Source organism: Eptatretus burgeri, chromosome 2 (genome assembly GCF_056783735.1).
Source record: "Eptatretus burgeri isolate ZD-2024b chromosome 2, Ebu_testis_v1, whole genome shotgun sequence".
In the NCBI taxonomy this organism is placed as follows: Eukaryota; Metazoa; Chordata; class Myxini; order Myxiniformes; family Myxinidae; genus Eptatretus; species Eptatretus burgeri.
The window spans coordinates 10,459,512-10,478,386 of NC_140962.1; the positions used below are offsets into that span (position 1 = coordinate 10,459,512).

The 18,875-nt window shown below is 43.3% G+C and overlaps 1 protein-coding gene across 1 annotated transcript in view; it reads right to left on the reverse strand.

The window, feature by feature from the left end:
- Window positions 1-18,875, reverse strand: part of LOC147031409 (uncharacterized) — a 239,858-nt gene that overhangs the window by 202,219 nt on the left and 18,764 nt on the right. The window contains 1 exon segment of the mRNA XM_085862636.1: window positions 14,025-14,133. The gene's annotated coding sequence lies outside the window, so the exon portion shown is untranslated.

The window sequence follows — 18,875 nt, forward strand, 5'->3', positions numbered from 1 at the left end:
CAAGTCTGGAGACGGCGATGGTTCACGAGCAATGTACACGGTTCGCCTTTTTTATTTTTTTGACCTTCGAGGGGACGCCACGGGCAAACTGGCGGGAATCGGGAAAAACGTAAATGATGAAAGTTGTAGTACTCGAAGAGCACTACTTGTATACAAACTTTCATTTGAAACAGTTGAAAACCCTAGGAGCTCGATGCCTAATTTATTGATTTTTTTGACATTTTCTAAGTTCGTGACCTTGTGACGAAAATGAAAAAAAATCGAGCTCCGTGGGGCTATGCAGGTGCCATTGGGCTAACCAAATACCGAAACCCTGCCAGATTCGACAAACCCCTTCAGAGAAGATGTAACTTGAAATCAGCTACCCCCTAAAAACACATGTTTTTTGTCGTGGCTCCGCCCATAATGGCGCAGCATGCCCATTCTCAGGAAAACACAACTGGACCATGATATAAACCTCCCACACAAATTTTATCAGGATCGGATGAAAACTCACGGAGCTATGCTCGGGACAGACAGACAGACAGACACACACCCATAACGACTATAGTGGTCACTTACTGACTCGTGAACCAATGTAATGATAAGATTAATAAAAACAATTAAGTCTAATCCATGGCTTGGATGTAATTGGGGAGAGAAGGGAGGAAGGGCAATTCCTCTGTTATCTTACCACAAACCCAATACCATACATATCATCGTTCCCCATGATGCGCAGGGTGGACACAAGTCCCTTTGCATGAAGAATAATTTTCTCACCCCATTTTGTGGGTTTTGTTCCACTTAGCAGAGTAGGTTTCAATATACATTTGAAGGAACACTCATTGCAATTGTGTGGGTTCACGGGAGAGAGGGAGACAGGGGGAGAGGGAGAGAGGGAGAGAGAAGAGAAGAGAGAGAATGAGCAGATATGTTATGATGACATAAGAACATGATTTTTGCAAGGGCTTATGAAGCCTGCTCCCTCAAGTGAAGCATCATCTGGACATGGGAGAAAAAGGCTCTCAACTGCGAGTGTTCTCGATACAAAGCGTTCTGGTCGTCCAGCATGACGTCGAGATCATGTGGACATTGTTGAAGCATCTTGATCAAGATTGCCACAGAAATCAATGCGAAAACATTCTTCAGAATTAGGCATTCCCCGTTCAACATTGAGCAAAATAATGAAAAAGGATCTTGGGTTGAAGGCATTTAAGCCTGGACACATGGATGAACGTGAGGCTGCTTGCAAAGCACTCTTGGGGCATTTTCCCACTCATGAATCACAACAAAACGTTGCAGGGCAACACACACATGTGGAGCAACTTCACTGCAAAGGGACTTTGAACCCACCCTGTTGGTCTTTGTGTGAGCCCATAAGGCCAATGGAATAAATTTGCTGCTGGGAAGGCCAAGTATTGCAAAGACACATTCGTCAGAGCCACAGTCAATACACTGATGCAAGGCAGACCGGACAAGATTCAGCAAACTCACAGAGCAATTAATGGCATAAATAGGGAAGGGAAATAAGAGTTAAGGTCTGGGATAAGGGGAGCAAGAGTGTCGTCCAAGGGATTCACTCCTCTCCTTGAGCTGCTCTCATATTAATCCAGAAGCACATGGTCAGGACGTGGCAAGCCCACCAAAGTTGGCTATCCTGCAGTCACGCTGTAAATGGGGAGGGAAATACTTGCTAAAAAGCATTGTTAGTTGTGCATAAAATTGCTTCTCCCTTTCATTGCCTCTGATTCATGAGAAAGCCCTGGTTAAACAGGGTGGGGCATTCATATCTGACACATTTGCAATCTTAGCCGGAAGCAGTCTTGGCGTAACTAATTATTGTTTTCTTTGTTTTACAGAAAACACTTGAACATTTTTAATGATGGAGCACTTTAAATGCAATGAGCAATTTTTTATTATTGTTATTATTTTATTTTTTTAGCTCGCCTGTTCGAAGAACAGAGAGCTATAGCGATACCCCAGGCGTGAGCGTGAGCGTGAGCATCAGCGTGAGCGTGAGCGTGAGCATCAGCGTGAGCGTGAGCATGAAAATGTTAAAGTTTTTGGTGCAAGTTATTTCCTTTCTAATGTTTTTATCTTCCACACTATTTTTTACTGATTACAATATACACATACATATATTGCTTTAAAATTATTTGGATCAGACTTCACTGCAATGCTTTATAAAAAAATATTATTAGACTAGTCTTTTAAAAATTATAAATGTATAAACAGGCGAGCATTGGGTGGCTTCGACACCAACTCTCTGGTTTTAAATGCAATGAGCATGCCAATTTCACAAACAAGGTCATCATCACAGATAAGGCACACTTTGATTTGGCAGATTTAACTCCACCAGATTTCTTCCTATGGGGATTTCTGAAGGGCATGGTTTATAAGGAATATTCAACACTGATCGATGAATTGAAGGCAAACATCACTGCAACCGTCCGCTCTATTGATCAACACACATTGCTTGCGGTGATGAACAATATGATGATCCGCTGTCGTGAATGCACAAATTCGAAAGGGGCCCATTTATCTGATGTAATTTTTAAGAAGTAAAGAATCAAAAATGATTTTCAAAACTTGAAGTATGTGCCTATGTTGTACAGAAATTTTATTTTATTTGGTTTAGAAACAAAAAAGTTGTAAAGATAATAAAACCGTCAGATATAAATGCCCCAACCTGTACTTAAATCCAGACTGTACCACTGTTTGTCCCTTGACCATTGAACTTTGAAACCATTCACGCAATAGAGATTGCCTCAGTCCCTGCATGAACATGCCAACACCTGAGGTGTGGCCCTTGATGTGCTGTTGCGTAGTCCCTCGATCACTCACATACAGACCCACAACCAGGGTGGACTTCCCATGCACTCGGTCTGGCACGCACCTTGATGGTACTAACTTTTGGCCACTCATAAAAAGCACACCACATACAGCAAGCAGTGCACCATGTACTAGCCAGCTGTCATGGTGAGCCCCTTATGGTGGATGATCAGCCATTCCCCCACCTGCCTTGCTTGCATTCTCCAGTTCTCAGCATTCCAAGCCCTGGTAAAACTACTCGCATTCACCTTTTTGGCTTGAATAAGTTTCTGCTGTCACTTCTTGCCTCTCACCTCTCTTAGTGTGACCCCACTGGTGGCTCACGCATGCTGTCATGTGAGCCCGTATTTACTCCAGTTACAGCGTTGCCCCATCACTGAACACGTGTTGAACACCATACGTATAACATTTCCTTAGTGGGTTTTTTGCACCTTTTTGTTTGTATTAAACATATGTGGTAGAGCAATTTTTCCAAGTCATCACAACATACAGAATCTGCTGACTATGACGTAGCGAGCAGTTTGTGGCAAAAAGCAAAACAAAGGTGAACATTTACTGAAAATTCTCATCTGTCCTCAAAAATTATGCAAATTGGGACTAACTTGATTCTGACTTCTCTTATCACTTGAAAGAAGAGAGATTTCATCAGCAAAACCAGATACTATGACAGACAATGAATATAATTCTGAATAAAGCCGCAGCTACAGATAACTTGAAGTTTGGGAAACACAAAGTTTATGTGCACCTTCATAAGATAAAATGCAATCGATGCATGTTAAAATCACTTGCTGAGCTTCAGCCAACTTTTAGTAAGCCTCTATAATATATGCCTGGTGTTGGCTTCCTGGTTGGGTTGGCGGGTTTTAAATCCTAGCGTCCTGAGTTCAAATCCTGCGAAGCAGTTGAATTAATACCAGGTGGGGTTAATTCGATCTGTCATCCTTCTGAGGTTGGCAAAATGAGTGCCAGCCTGCTGGTATCCTGTGTCGGAGTGGCGACCCATCGAGGATTGTGCCCGATAGCCAAGGAGACTGCTTAGGCAGCATCAACACTCTGCACAGAGTATGGTCCCATTCTCGTCATCTTCTATAATGTGAAGAAGGAAGGTCCGATCTGATACTATTACAATACTGTAGTTAATAGAACACCTTACCCCACACTGTCTTGAGAAACAAGGACATGAGCGGAGTCTACGAGCGGCAAATTTGATTGGTTATGATGTAAAATGCCGTAATATTTTGTCCAAGTACTGCTAAATGGAAGGGTGTTGAAAGTAGCAATATGACGATTTGTGTTCTTCAATGTCCATGCACAGGATGATTTTTATTTATTTATTTGAGAACAATAAATATTTTCCATGCCCTAAAAACTATATCTTTTAGGAACCTAATATTTTGCATATATGTGTTTTTTTTTTTTTTACAGACGAAGCATGGTTTCATCTTTCTCTGCATGCAAATTCACAAAACACTCATATATGGCAAAGTGAATAACCTTATGCAATGCATGAAAGGCCATTGCATTCCGTGAAAATTGATGTTTGGTGTGCTCCAAGTCAGAAAAGAATTATTGGCCCAATTTTCTTCTCAGAAACAGTAAACTCAGGAAGTTACGTCAACATAATCCACAAGTTTCTTGGGCACCTCACAGAAGATGAAATCTACCAAAGATGGTGCCATGAGACACAGTGACAGCACGCGTGACAGCACGAATGAACGTAGGCTACTCTTTGGTGACCGTGTAATTTTGGCCACCTCGATCTCCAGATCTTCCGTCACCAGATTTATTTTTGTGGGGATATACGAAGGATTTGTGTACGCTACAAATGCATGCACTCTTGGTGAATTAAAAGCAATTAAGCAGTGACAATCAGCAACATTCCCCCAAGAAATGCTGTCCTGTCGGAGAGCGTGCTGTGAAGAATTAATTTTTGCCTGAAACATGGTGATGGACACCTTTGGCACTTCATTTAAGGTAATCAATTGTGTGGATCATGTCACGTCTTTCTTTAACATTGGGCTACATTTACGCAAAATATTAGGTTCCAAACTGATATCGTTTTTAATGTATGGGAATTATTCAGGGCTCTCGATAATAATAATAATAATAACTAGAACTGCCACTTTATAACTGCTGGCAGTGATGACCGGGTACCCAGAAGTGTCCGCCTTTGACACAACTGATACAACATGAGACTTAAATCAGTCGCAAAGTTTTGCATTGATAGGATAAGCGGTGCCAGAGAAAACATTATTTAATGGTGATACAAACACAGGCCTGCTTCGAGACGGCGCGGAACAGACGAGTTACGAACCAGGCAGCACAAAACGTTCAATTTCGTTATTACTGGCGACCAGATTCAAATAATTAAATAATTCTGGCTGCCAAACCACACGGCCGATCAGGTTGAAATTTTAAACTTTTGTTTCACATGTAGCCTAAATTATAAATATGAAGTTTCGCATATATAGAAGTAGTGGTTCCAGAGTAAACATGAATTAATATTTATCCTTCAATCTAAGATGGCGGCCAAACCATGTGACTTGTGACCTCATAATTTTTACCATGTATGCAGATATCATGGACGATGACAGACGCAAATTTTCGCTTCGATAGGTTAAGCAGTTCCAGAGAAAACATTATTTAATATTTTTCTTAAATTCAACATGGCTGCCAAACCATGTGACCTATCAATTAAAAATTAATAAACTTGTATTCCCTACTCATGTGCAATAGGGGTGTGAAGTTTCCCCTTGATCAGATCAGGTGTTCTGGAGAAGATGTTTGAAGGTTTTAAGGTAAATTCAAGATGGCCGCCAAACCATGTGACCAATCAAGAACAAATTAACAAACTTGAGAAAGGACCTCATGGGGAATATATGTGTGAAGTTTCGGCTTAATCTGTCTTGCCTTTCTGGAGAAGAAGATTTTAAAAATTTATTCATTTTCAATCCAAGATGGCTGACGAACCATGTGACCTATGACATCACAAATTTAGATTCTGCTTCCAACTGGGTATTGGAACACGTTTATGAAGTTTCGTGTTAATCGGTAAAGGTGCTTTTTTCTATCCAAGATGGCCGCCAAACCATGTGACGTGTGACATCATAATTTTTACCACGCGTGTATACACGACGGTAGATGATAATTGCAAACTTTCGATTCGTTAGGTTAAGCGGTTCCAGAGAAAACATTATTTAATATTTTTCTTAAATACAAGATGGCGGCCAAACCATGTGACTTATCAATTCGAAATTAACAAACTTATATCGCCTTCCTGTCCCGAATATAGTTCTGAAATCTCCCCTTCATTGGGCCAACGCTTCTGGAGAAGAAGATGTTTGAAGGTTTTCGGGTTTTTTCAAGATGGCCGCCAAACCATGTGACCGATCAAGAACAAATTAACAAACTTGAGAAAGGACCTCATGGGGAATATATGTGTGAAGTTTCGTCTTCATCTGTCTTGCCCTTCTGGAGAAGAAGATTTTTAAAATTTATTCATTTTCAATCCAAGATGGCTGCCGAACCTTGTGACCTATGATATCATAAATTTAAATTCTGCTTTCCCTCGTCGACCCGAACAACTGTGTGAAGTTTCGTGTAAATCGGATAAGGTCTATTTTTCTATCCAAGATGGCCACCAAACCATGTGACTTCTGAGGTAAAAAATTTTTACCATGTATGCAGACTTGAGGGAGGAAGGCACTTGCAAATTTTCGCTTCGATGGCTTCTGAAATTCCAGAGAAAACATTATTTAATATTTTTCTTAAATCCAACATGGCGGCCAAACCACGTGACCTATCACTTCGAAATTAACAAACTTGCATCGCATGCATTTCACGAATATAGTTCTGAAATCTCGCCTTCATTGGACCAGCGCTTCTGGAGAAGAAGATGTTTGAAGGTTTTAGGGTTTTTTCAAGATGGCCGCCAAACCATGTGACGTATCAACAACAAATTAACAAACTTGAAAGAGGACCTCAGGGAGAATGTGCGTGTTAAGTTTCGCCGCAATCTGCACAGCCGTTCTGGAGAAGATTTTTTTTAAAAAACACTAAAAAACAAGATGGCGGCCGAATTACGTCATCGATGACGTCAAAAAAAACATTTTTGACGATGAATTTTGGTGTAGATGACGCTCAGAATTTTTCAGATTTTTCCTATATGGCGTTCTACTTGACGAATTTTCACCGGTATATCGCTTCACCTATGACGTCACGAAAAATCACACGTGTTCCCCATAGGGAGCTTAGTAAAATGTATCAAACGAAAAATTTTTCCATTGCACGGTTTCCGAGATACAGATGTCCAAAGTTTATCGCTTTTTTCAAGATGGCGACCGTACCACGTGACCAATGACGTCATAATTATAACGTGATTGTGCTATCAAAAAAGACACATACTATGGTGAAAATTTCCTGTTGATCGGACTTAGTGTTCCAGAGAAAATGATTTTTAAAGCGAAAAAGGGTGCAAAACGCCGGCGGAAAAATAATAATAATAATAATAATAATAATAATAATAATGCGTAATAATAATAAACAGAAGAAAAACAATAGGGTACCCTGTACTCACAGGGTACCCTAATAATAATAATAATAAATTCACCATGTACCTCATTCAATTGAAATAAAATAAAGACTTTAAATGTCGTAGAAATTTTTTTTTCTTCAGAAGTTTAACGCCATTGATGCAGCTTCTTTTGCACCACCATATTTAACACGTTGCATTAGTTTTTCGTGCCAGTTGTTTGTGTCCTTCATGATGTCATTAAAAACAGTAAGTTTCCTGTTTGGAATGATTTTCAATTTTGTTTGACTGCCAAACAGGCAGACAGAGTATGGATATTATCTCATGCCTCTCTCGAGTGCATGCGGAATCAGGACAAATTTCGAGCCAAGGTATTGCTAAACTACAGGTTCGTTTTCCGATTCATGTTCCGATTTGCGTTCAAAATAAAACATTCAATTGCAATTGCATTGTTCCTCAATCATAAACTGACATTTGTATAGACAGACAGACAGACAGACAGAAGTGAACCAATTGCTTAACCCCGCTTTTCTCTTCACATGCGTGGGGTAATAATGCCTGTTTTATTCTTTAGCGATGGTTTCTAACCACTCTTGGAGTGGTGTTACACTTGAAAAGTTTAGCTTTATAAGTTTACTTTTGTTGAAGTTTTTTCGATTTTTCCTGGGGCAAGGGCTTGGCATTTTTCTGGGTCATCCCTTCCTTGAAGTGGACCGACTCTGTGACCTCCTGACTCAGTGATAATCCAGTTGACCAGAGCTTAGACACTGCTGAAGCAATCTCTCGGCAAGCTGTACGATGGGTAGTTTGCCAAGTGGTAATTCTAAAATAGCAAGGCACCAGCACACAATGGCCTAATCTTTTCTACAGGCATCATGTAACCTGTATAGCTTCCAAAACGAGAGTGCTAACAGACGGGACAAGTCAAAGGAAACTACAGAATCTTGTAAACATTTGCACATAAATTATTTTGTGAAACTGTGGGCGACCAGAAAACTGTAATTCATTCTTTGAAAATACATTGTCAAAGCGAAGAAAAGTGTGCAAAGACCATGTCAAGGTGAAGGTAAGTTAACTCCCTCACACCCCACAAACACTTTTCTGTTATTTTAGTGAAAAAGTCTGTCCCCCACCTCACCTCACCACATCATTTCACAAAATATTTATATTTCTAACATGGAGGTCATAGTTACATGTGTAGGAGATAGCGGGGAGACATGTGATGAGTCGTCGGACGTCATCAATTAATACCGAATAAAGGTCAAGCGTATGTGTGGGATTTATCCTCTTCCTTCCTTGACAATATTTGAGAAGGTTGGGATTCTATGCAGAAAACAGGTGAGTTCACAGCAGTTTTAATATTTTGGGGTCAAAAGCATTTTTCTTTGGTTGTCACAACGTCTCATCTCTCTGTCTTGATATTAGGTGTTTGATGCGAAAAATGTTACCAAAGATCGACTTGAATGCTCACTAGAAAGAGTGAGTGCAAATATGTCAAGGCGATCAGAGCTTCAGAAAAATCGATTGCCATTTTTGTAAATTATACCCCTGGGGAGAGTTGGGACAAGTAGTGTCCAGTCTCTCCCTCAGGGCGGACCAACTCTCCCAGCATGTCCCAATTCTCACTGGTTATATATTCCGGTGTCACACCTGTCTGTTAGAATTTGACAACTAAGAATATTCTACTTTGCACATGCTTCGGTTGAGGTATAATTCGCATTTTAAATGGAATAACATTCTAAATTCCAGGAAACTTTGCTCCAAATGACTTGACAAAAAGTGATCTTTTTCATTGCAGTTATCATAATGCCACGGAATTACAAGTGGAAAACTGACCACGGGCTTGTACCCGAAGATGCCATGAAGGAAGCTATTCTTCATGTCGGAAAGCATGGAGAATCCTTATGTGAGGTCGCCAAGAAAAAGGGCACACCGAAGGCGACTCTATCCAGATACAAGAAAAAGATCCAGAAAGACCCCGATGTAAAAATCGCAGCAAACTTTTATCCATCCATCCATCAGGATCATACTCTGTGCAGAGCTTTAGTGCTGCCTAAGCAGTCTCCTTGGCTATTGGACACAATCCTGGATGGGTCGCCACTCCGACACAAGATACCAGCAAGTTGGCACTCATTTTGGCGACCTCAGAAGGATGACAGGCAGTCAACCCCACCTGGTATTAATTCAACAGCTGAGCAGGATTTGAACTCAGGATCATAGGATCCCAAGCCCACCACCCTAACCATTAAGCCAACACCAGGCTTAAACTTTTATCAGAGTCAAGTTTTGCCTGTAAACCAAGAACAGTCACTTGTTTTTGCCGATTATTTGACCGTGTCTTCCAAAATGTTCCACGGCCTCACACCCAAGTGCACCAGGAAAATGGCATTTCACCTGGCTCAGAGAAATGGCATGTGCATGCTAGATAAGTTGGTCGAAGAACAAATGGCTGGACGTGACTGGCTCACCGGATTTCTCAAACGACACCCGATACTTTCTATTCAATGTTCAGAGGCAACGTCCTTGGGACGAGGTCCCGCTTTTAACAAGGTGACACTTGGGGCTTTCTTCAACATCGTCAAGAAAGCCATCACCGATTATAACATCGGAGGGAGAAGTATTTACAACCTGGTTGAGATCGGATTTACCATGGTACAGAAGGTACCAAAGGTCATTGCCTTGAAAGGTAGCAAACAAGTTTGGCAAGTGCCCGCGTGAGAGGGGTGAACTTGTTACAGTTTGTACAATAGGTGTTGTTCTACTATCCATGTTTGTGTTTCCGTGAAATAACTTTCGTGAAACGATGAGGAATGGAGCACCTGGGGGGAACTCGAGGTCTCACACACCATAGTCACAACTTTGTGGAAGTTTTTGTTGTTCTTTTTTTGCGTCCCATTTCTCCCACCCCGCTGTCCGATGTCTCTCGACATTGTCACAAGTCACCCCAAAATTTGTCAAAAATTGGTCATGACCCAGAACTCGGCAGTTGGTAAGACCATGGGTTTATTTGATAACCAAATGTTAGCTGAACAGTTTTATACTTCCATGTATGGGACACAAGTCGTGCCACACTGAAAATAGTGTCCCATGTCTCCATGCTTTTCCCTACACTGAAAACCACTCGATTAAATGCTCGCTAATTAACCATTACGAAGAAGATAAAGCGATTTGGCACATTTTGAGCAATTGTATAACCAAATGGAAGTTGCCTTTTGTGATAACAACATAAATGTCAAGAACCGGTGCTCTGTGCCAACATTTGATTAATCAGCAGGTTTTTGCTCACCATGCTTGTGAAAGCAGATGAAGTGATAGCTGAAAACAATGTGAGCTACAGAGAACAGCTGTCATGCTTACTACTCACGACTTAGTGGTTGGGCGGGCGAGGGAAGATCGTAACATTTTGGACACTGACAAAGCAGCAAGTCCTCGTGCACAGCTGCAGCATTCCTCATGTTGGGGGCAAAGCTGACAACGCCTTTGCCGAACCACCCTGCCTTCCAATCAAGGTACTTATAAATCATCTACAGTCACACTGAGACACCGCAATTCCATGTTGCACCACATAAAGCACCCCCATCACATTTGTGGTACTCACACCAAGTCACAATCAAAGACTATATACCCATCACATATTCAAAAATGAAAGCACCACCAATTCGTACAGCTGCTCAGCCAGGCCAGGCTTCAGTGTGACTTTTCAACCACCGAGTGGTCTTCATCCAGAACTGTGCAGGTGCCATGCATAGCTGGAGAGAGGGACCTCACGAGACTGCAATATGCAGTTTTAATCACCATCTGAGACAATGGCTTTGAATTTTTGTAATACAGGTAAACCCCTAAGTACAACCAGCTGTGTGGACTCTACGCATCACTGCAAGATAATACTCAACTGGCAAAAAAAAAAAAAATGTGCGACATAGCACCGAACTACCTCTATACAAAACCACCTCCTTTCAAATAAAGCCATCTTTTATCTGCCTCACATCACATTATGTCACAAATAAATTTTCTAAAGTTTGTCAAATCGTATTGCATTGGATAACAAACACACATCAAATCAATGAGTATCAATATGGTGATACCTCTGTTGAAAAAGATTCTCCATGACCCCAGCGATGGAAGGATAACTCATTGGTATTATATGGTCCCCTCAGCTGTACATTTCTGGATGTTTTGCCCTTTAATGTAAACAAATAAAGAATTCCCATTCCAGTGCAAGGTTGGCAAATGCTGCCAAGAGCATGAAGTCTGTTGCCTCATCCACTGTACATGTAGAATGTGGAGGTTAAGCATCCCGTGGAATATTCAACTTTGTATCGACTCCTTGCTCAATGAGATGTGCAAGTTGATGAAAAAAAAGAAAAGGGAATCTGTTCTTCTTTGGCATGCAGAACATGACTGTGGGTGGCATCATTTCCGGGGGGCACAGCGGATACCGCTGATGCAGTGCCCCCTGTGGGTTGGAGCAGGAATTTGGAATTTGTTCAGGGTGTTGACGATAGCCCGCCTAATCTTCGCAAAGGACACCATGGGATCTTCAATATCTTCCAAGTAATGCCAGCTGACGAGACACCAAGTTTAACATCCCTCCGAGGGATGGCACACACAACTACCACTACTACTACTGTTACTACTAATCCACATGTCCAACTTAGGGGCATAGCGACCCCCTTTTGGCTTTTGGGTTGACCCTTTTGCACTTCGTGCCCTTGGGACAAATATAACTATTAGAAACCAGTAAATCAATCTAAGGAGGTCAATAGGAGTCTGGACACCGCCGTCGGGGTGGTCCAAACAGCTTGTTCCAGTCTCTAATTCGAGCGAGTTTGGGTTTCGTTGGAAACTTGTATTGCTCTGCCAAGCCACTGATATCCTTATCTTGTCGACTTCTTCAAACATCATGTAAATTATTTATTTTTCTCATTTAATGATTGTTTTCTCACTTGAATATGCAATTATCAGTTACGAAGTTTGCAAACAGCCTGCATTCAGACTCCCATGATTACATCATGCGGCAGTTGAAGGTGCCACCTTTTACACACCGAGAAATGTTTACGTACATCGAATGACGTCATTCTTCAAATATACATTCCATTACTTGGACAATGTCGATATTTCTTAATTCCCACTTAACTGGTGTAATTTTAACAAACGGGCGCTTCTTCAATTTGAAGCGTATCTAGAGACTCACTCATTGTCATCATGCCTGGTGTTGGCTTAATAGTTAGGGTGGCGTGCTTTGGATCCTCGGGTTCTGAGTTCAAATCCCGCTCAGCTGTTGAATCAATATCAGGTGGGGTTGACTCGGCCTGTCATCCTTCTGAGGTCGGCAAAATGAGTGCCAGCATGCTGGTATCCTGTGTCGGAGTGGCGACCCGTCCAGGATTGTGCCCAACAGCCAAGGAGACGACTAAGGCAGCACCAATGCTCTGCACAGAGTATGGTTCTAATCTCCTCTCTTCTTACTCATTGTCATCGCCATGACATCTCACTCTTCACAAACGTTCTTATCCAGCTCTGATTGTCCTGAGGATTTCGTTGTCATCACACTGGGATAACCAAATCATTGTGTTTCGGGCAGGATGCTGTGCACGCCTATCTATGATGCGTAGGTGCATCAAAAGGCAAACAGGAGATAAGGAAATCACCCAGCATTTGATACACAGCTCATCTCTGTCAACTGTTCTGCTGTTCTAACGGAGCCAGTTCAATCATCCTTTCCAGACTTCTTCTCTTGGGTTACAGGATGTTTCAATAAAAGGTTGATGTTGATTCTTGGCTTTTCACCATTTAAAAAGCATTCGGTCATTACAATGTGATGTATGCCTGGTGTTGGCTTACTGGTTCGGGTGGTGGACTTGGGATCCCAGGGTCCTGAGTTCAAATCTCACTCATCTGTTGAATTAATACCAGGTGAGGTTGACTCTGCCTGTCATCCTTCCGAGGTTGACAAAATGAGTACCAGAATGCTGGTATCCTTTGTCGGAGTGGCAACCTGTCGAGGATTGTGCCCAATAGCCGAGGAGACTACTTAGGCAGCACCAACGCTCTGCACAGAGTATGGTCCCAATGGATGGATGGAATGTGATGTTTTTCATCGTAAAAACCGATGTGCTTCTAAATAGGCTGCTGGGTGCATCATTTTCTGGAAGCGCCGCTGATGCAGTGTCCCTGTTACCAATCATCTGGTACTCATTTTGCCGACCTGGGAAGGATGACAGGCTGTCAACCCACCTGGTGTTAATTCAACGGCCTGGGGGAACAGGGCTCCATATGTAATTGGCTTGAGGGTCATACATGATACACTCCTTCCATCAAACTTTCGTCATGCCACACAAACACACAGCACTTATTTAGATCTCGACATGAATCAATGCTAAACCAAATGGGTTAACCTCAGGTTGCTCTTTGAATTTGTATCGAAATATTTACGGCATGGTTCATGGTGCTAAGGTAAAGGCAAAGTAGAAGCAACACGAACAAACAGAAACTGGAGAACGTCACAGTGGAATGACGAAAGTTTTGTAACGTAATCCCCTCGCCCACCAAAAACCGTCCCGAAAGAGTTTTGTGTTTACATCGAAAAATGACACCATCATCATCATCATCATCATCGAACAAAACCTGAAACCGATTATCCAAAAAGAAGACACTCCAACAGGAATAACAACAGACTGACCTGATCAGGGGTTCGGGCTGTGCTGCGATACATGTGGACGAGGAGAGAGGCTGACGGCCAGGCTTGCTGGGTGGTTGCCGTGTCTGGCATGTGGCACGTTCAAAAATAGCTGCGTGCAGATTGGAGGAGGTTGAGTGGGGGATTAGGGGTCGGCGAGAGAGAGAGAGAGAGGGGGGTGGAGGGCATTGGATGAGGAGGAGAGTTCACTCTGGGCACGAGCAACAGCCGCACGAGCACGTGTGATCACTCACAAAGCTGTTCGAGCTGAGTGTTTTTGGGAATACAGTCTCGAAACCTTATTGAGGAACTTGGACATATATTGTATGGAGGACATGAGAAAGGACCTGGTGTGGGAATATTCGCCCGAAGGGGATGCAAAACTATTCGTGTGTGTGTGTGTGTGTGTGTGTGTGTGCGTGTGCGTGTGCATGCGTGTCTACTTATTTTTGCTTGAAAAAATGGTTTTCTCTGCAACCGCTTGTCAGATCGATGTAAAACTTTAAACATAGGAGCGACTTTAAAAACTTTTAAACTTGAAAGCTGCACTTTAAACATACTCGTGCGTGGCCGTACTTGCAAAAAATAAAAAAATAAAAAATACTTTCAAACCGCGTGCCAGAAACAACAACCACACATGTCGTTCCTTCGCTCTCGCGTGCCCGTATGTGCGTGGCCGTACGTCCAAAAAAAAAAAAACCGTTAGTGCAAAAATAAAAAAATAAAAATAAAAAAAGAACAAGAATTGTGACGTCAATTGTGACGTCAAAGCACCGTGTCCTGTCATTGGTTTGGTAAATAAATGGCCATAACTTGGGAACGACTTGTAGGATTAATATCAAACCTTGAAAAGGCACATACTCAGGTCGCCAGAAATATACCTGGCAAGTTTCAATTAGATCGGACGGACCAGTGGTTGTCGAGAAACAGCGGTCGCAGACAGACAGACAGACACACAGACAGACACACAGAGATTGCTGGAATTATAGATAGACTAGTGTGGGCCCGTAGGTGTGGGCCCGTAGGTGCGGGCCCTGTAGGTGCGGGCCCCGTAGGTGCGTGCCCATAGGTGCGTGCCAGTATGTGCAGCTTCGTTCCTTCGCTCTCGTAAACGACGACTGGATTGGGGCATTGTTTCAATTAGATCGGACCAACCGTATCATAAATGGCCAGAACTTGGGAAGTACCTGGGAAACAAACTCAGGTCCCCAGCGTCAATTGTGACGTCATATCAAACGAAGAAGAATTGTGGCGCCCCCCTCTCTCGCCCCCCCTCTCTCGCCCCTCCTCTCTCGCCCCACTCTCACCCCCCTCCCGTCCCCCTCTCTCACCCCCTCCTCTCTCCCCCTCTCTTGAATTGTGATGCCCCCTCTCTCTTGCCCCCTCTCTCTCACCCCCACCTCTCTCCCTCCTCTCTCTTGCCCCTCCCTCCCCCTCTCTCCCCATCTCTCCCCCTCCTCTCTCTGTAAATGTATTCACAAATGTCTACCAAGCACAATTAATTCAAACCTTGGGAAAAAACAGCTTTCAAACCCTTGGGAAACAGCTCTTTCCCTTGGGAAAAATCAAACCTTGGGATTAATTAATAATTTGAACAATTAATTCAAACCTTAAAAAAAAAAAAAACAGCTTTCAAACCTTGATAAACCCTTGGGAAACAGCTGAAACGGATGAAGAACTATATCAAACCTTGAAAAGGCACATACTCAGGTCCCCAGCGTCGATTGTGACGTCATACCAAACGAAGAAGAAGAATTGTCACGTCAATCGTGCAAAAATAAATAAACATTAATTGTGACGTCATAGCACCGTGTCTTGTCATTGGTTGATAGATAAATGGCCGTAACTTGGGAACCACTCGTCCGATTAATATCAAACCTTGAAAAGGTACATCCGCGGGTCCCCGGCAATATTCCTGGCAAGTTTCAATCAGATCGGACTGGCGGTCGTCGAGAAACGGCGGTGACAGACACACACACACACACACACACACACACACACACACACACACACACACACACACACACACACACACACACACACACACACACACACACACACATTGCTGGAATTATAGATAGATTATCCCCATGGATAATATTTTATTGCTAAAACTGACCTCATAAGTCACATGACGTGGCAGCCACATTGAATAAAAGGAAAAAAAAATTGCACATCATTGTCTCTGAAACCACTCGATGAAAAAAATTGAAACTTGGCAAATGGCATCAACTCCCCATGGTGTATGTTAGTATAACCGGGTGATGACGACATCATCGGTGAAGTGGTATTACAGCCATAATTGGTTGAATTGAAATCCTTATCCGAAAAATCTGAAACTTCACTTATCTGATCGACAACCCAATGTGAATGAAGAATTAAATTTATTACATTCATAAACCATGCCAATAAACTGACATAATAGGTTGTACAGATGACATGGGTATACGGGCCATAATTGTAACGTGTTCGGATAATGATGATATTGTTGCAGTTCTGCAAAACCATATGCCTCTAAGGCAATGACACCCAACATACAGTGATCCCCAGGCAGTTATTTAATTTGGTTAACGGGACGAAGTGCGTTGCATGGGTCTCGTTGTTAGGTCTAGTAACTATCTCTGATTCATAATCTGATCCCTTCTCTAACCCTGTCATTTTAGCCCTATTACATAACAAGCATGCAAGCACACACACCATTCAATAGGCAATTGTTTATAAGCACACCAGGATGCCTCATGCGGCTTGGATCATCCACATCCCTGCTACACACTACACAACTACACAACATGACGTGGGAATTGCGTGGCATTATTTCATTCAACTCTGCGCACCAATTCCCAACCGGCACCTCACCTTACTTTGCACCTGGCTCACCAAATCTTACCACCCTGACCCCCAAACACCTCCCGCACACAGGAAAAATATTCCTGCACCGCCTCGTACTTCTATTCTGCATCACTGCAATTTGCCACTTTATTTTGAGGAGCAGCGTGCGGTGACGGATTGTCCTCGGTGCCATGCAATGCTCGACCGTGCAACAGACACTAATAGCTCGACCGCATATCACCGGGAATATCCTGGGTGAGTGTCCAGAATTTAAACAGCCCTCATCTAGTCGTAAGACCACAGCAAGATCGGGGGCAATGAGGAGGAGTCGCGAGAAGGGAAATTCCGGGAGTTTGGTTCGGGTCCCAGGTGTGCATTTTGGTCTGTGAAGGAGCCCATTGGGTGGTGGAGAATGTCCGCTGCTATTCGACATTCAGACTGCAATCGGTGCACATTCAAGGCCGGGGTGCCGGCTCTGTGAGCATGCCTGATGTTAAGTCAGGAGCTCCGAGCCGTGCCGAAGCTGGTAGGAAACTGATCCGGTTTCCGGTCCCGGAGCCTGGCAGTGCGTGGCTTGAGCTGCTGTGGCCCAATAGAGGAGCAGGATTTGGGCCACAGCACGTCGCTTTCCGGTCATCACCCCCACCCTTCGCCCGAGGCTTACAAAAAGGGTAGTGCGGAGCAATTAATCTCTCTTCGCTCTCTGTCTCGCTCTTGGTGTGGGATTGTCCACCTCAGGTGCACCAGCACGGAAGAATTCCATGATTGAGAGCTGTCTGGAAGATTGCCGCAGGTTTCGATGTAGCTCCTTCTATGGGAGCATCACGTTATCCAACACCCTTGTGAACATTTGAGAGAATGCTTCATGACCGGATCGATGTCTAACAACCTCTCGGTAACTGACCACACGTCCTGCAGCATACCACCCAGGAACTCAAGTACACACCGGCTAATAAGGGCAAATCAGGTTGGGTACAAATTCCTGTCTAATGATACTTGCACACTGTGCCAGACCAATGAAGGAAAAGACAACTGAGACAGATTGGAAACAACAACAAACAATTATTCATTACACACACACAAGCAATCATTTAAAAGCAAGTATTTACAGGCAAGAAAGCAAACGGCACATCAGAGCAGATTTGACCAGACACATATTCTTATACAATCTTAGACAATCTTATTTACACAAGGGCCACATGGCCTTCATTCAAACGAGGGGAGAAGAAGACAAGAAGAAGAACTTCAAAAGAAAAGTATGGAGAAAAGAAAAGTAGGGTCCTTTCTTTTCTCCCCCACCTCAAACAGCCCGATGGGGGTGCGCCAGCTCAAATATACTAGAGAATGTGGAGGAAAGGATGGGGAAGATGGGCAGTAGCGATGCGGCATGATGGAACATGCAGCCGCCTCCCCGAGGTGCCCAGACCCAGAAAGCGAGTCCTCTCTGGCATCCGAGATGTGCTTGCTGCAAGCAGCTACGTTTCTGCTGGGCCCCCATGTCCAACAGCTCCTCACGAACAAAACCATGTTCTGGGCTTTCCACACTGCCATAAAAACTCTCGGTCCCTCGCGGTTTCTTTCTCTTCCTCAACACAGGTTCTCTCAGGACAAGTTCTCTCTCGACTCGAACTCTCGCCTCCTCTTTGTCGTACTCTTCCTCTTCCATTCACCCTGATCATGTGAGCCTCCTTTTTCCTCACTGGATCTCGCCTCTTTCCTGTCTCTTCTCATGCGAGCCTGTCCCTCATTGGTGAGCACCTGATATGGGTGGGTCCATGATGCAGCTGTGGAAAATGAAACATCATTTTGAGGGAATGTCAGTTAATGCAGCCCCCACCCCTCCCTTCATGCGCCCAAGGACACCACGAGAGTCCTCAACCTCTCCCTGTCAGTGAAAAACGTCCTTTGTACTGTGCATAGTGTTTCACATGCGAGATGCACCATCCCACAAGCCAAGAGCACCAAGCGCCGTGTTTTGTGTCATGAACATGGATGTGAGAATCCCAGGCAGTGAGAGTAATCCGA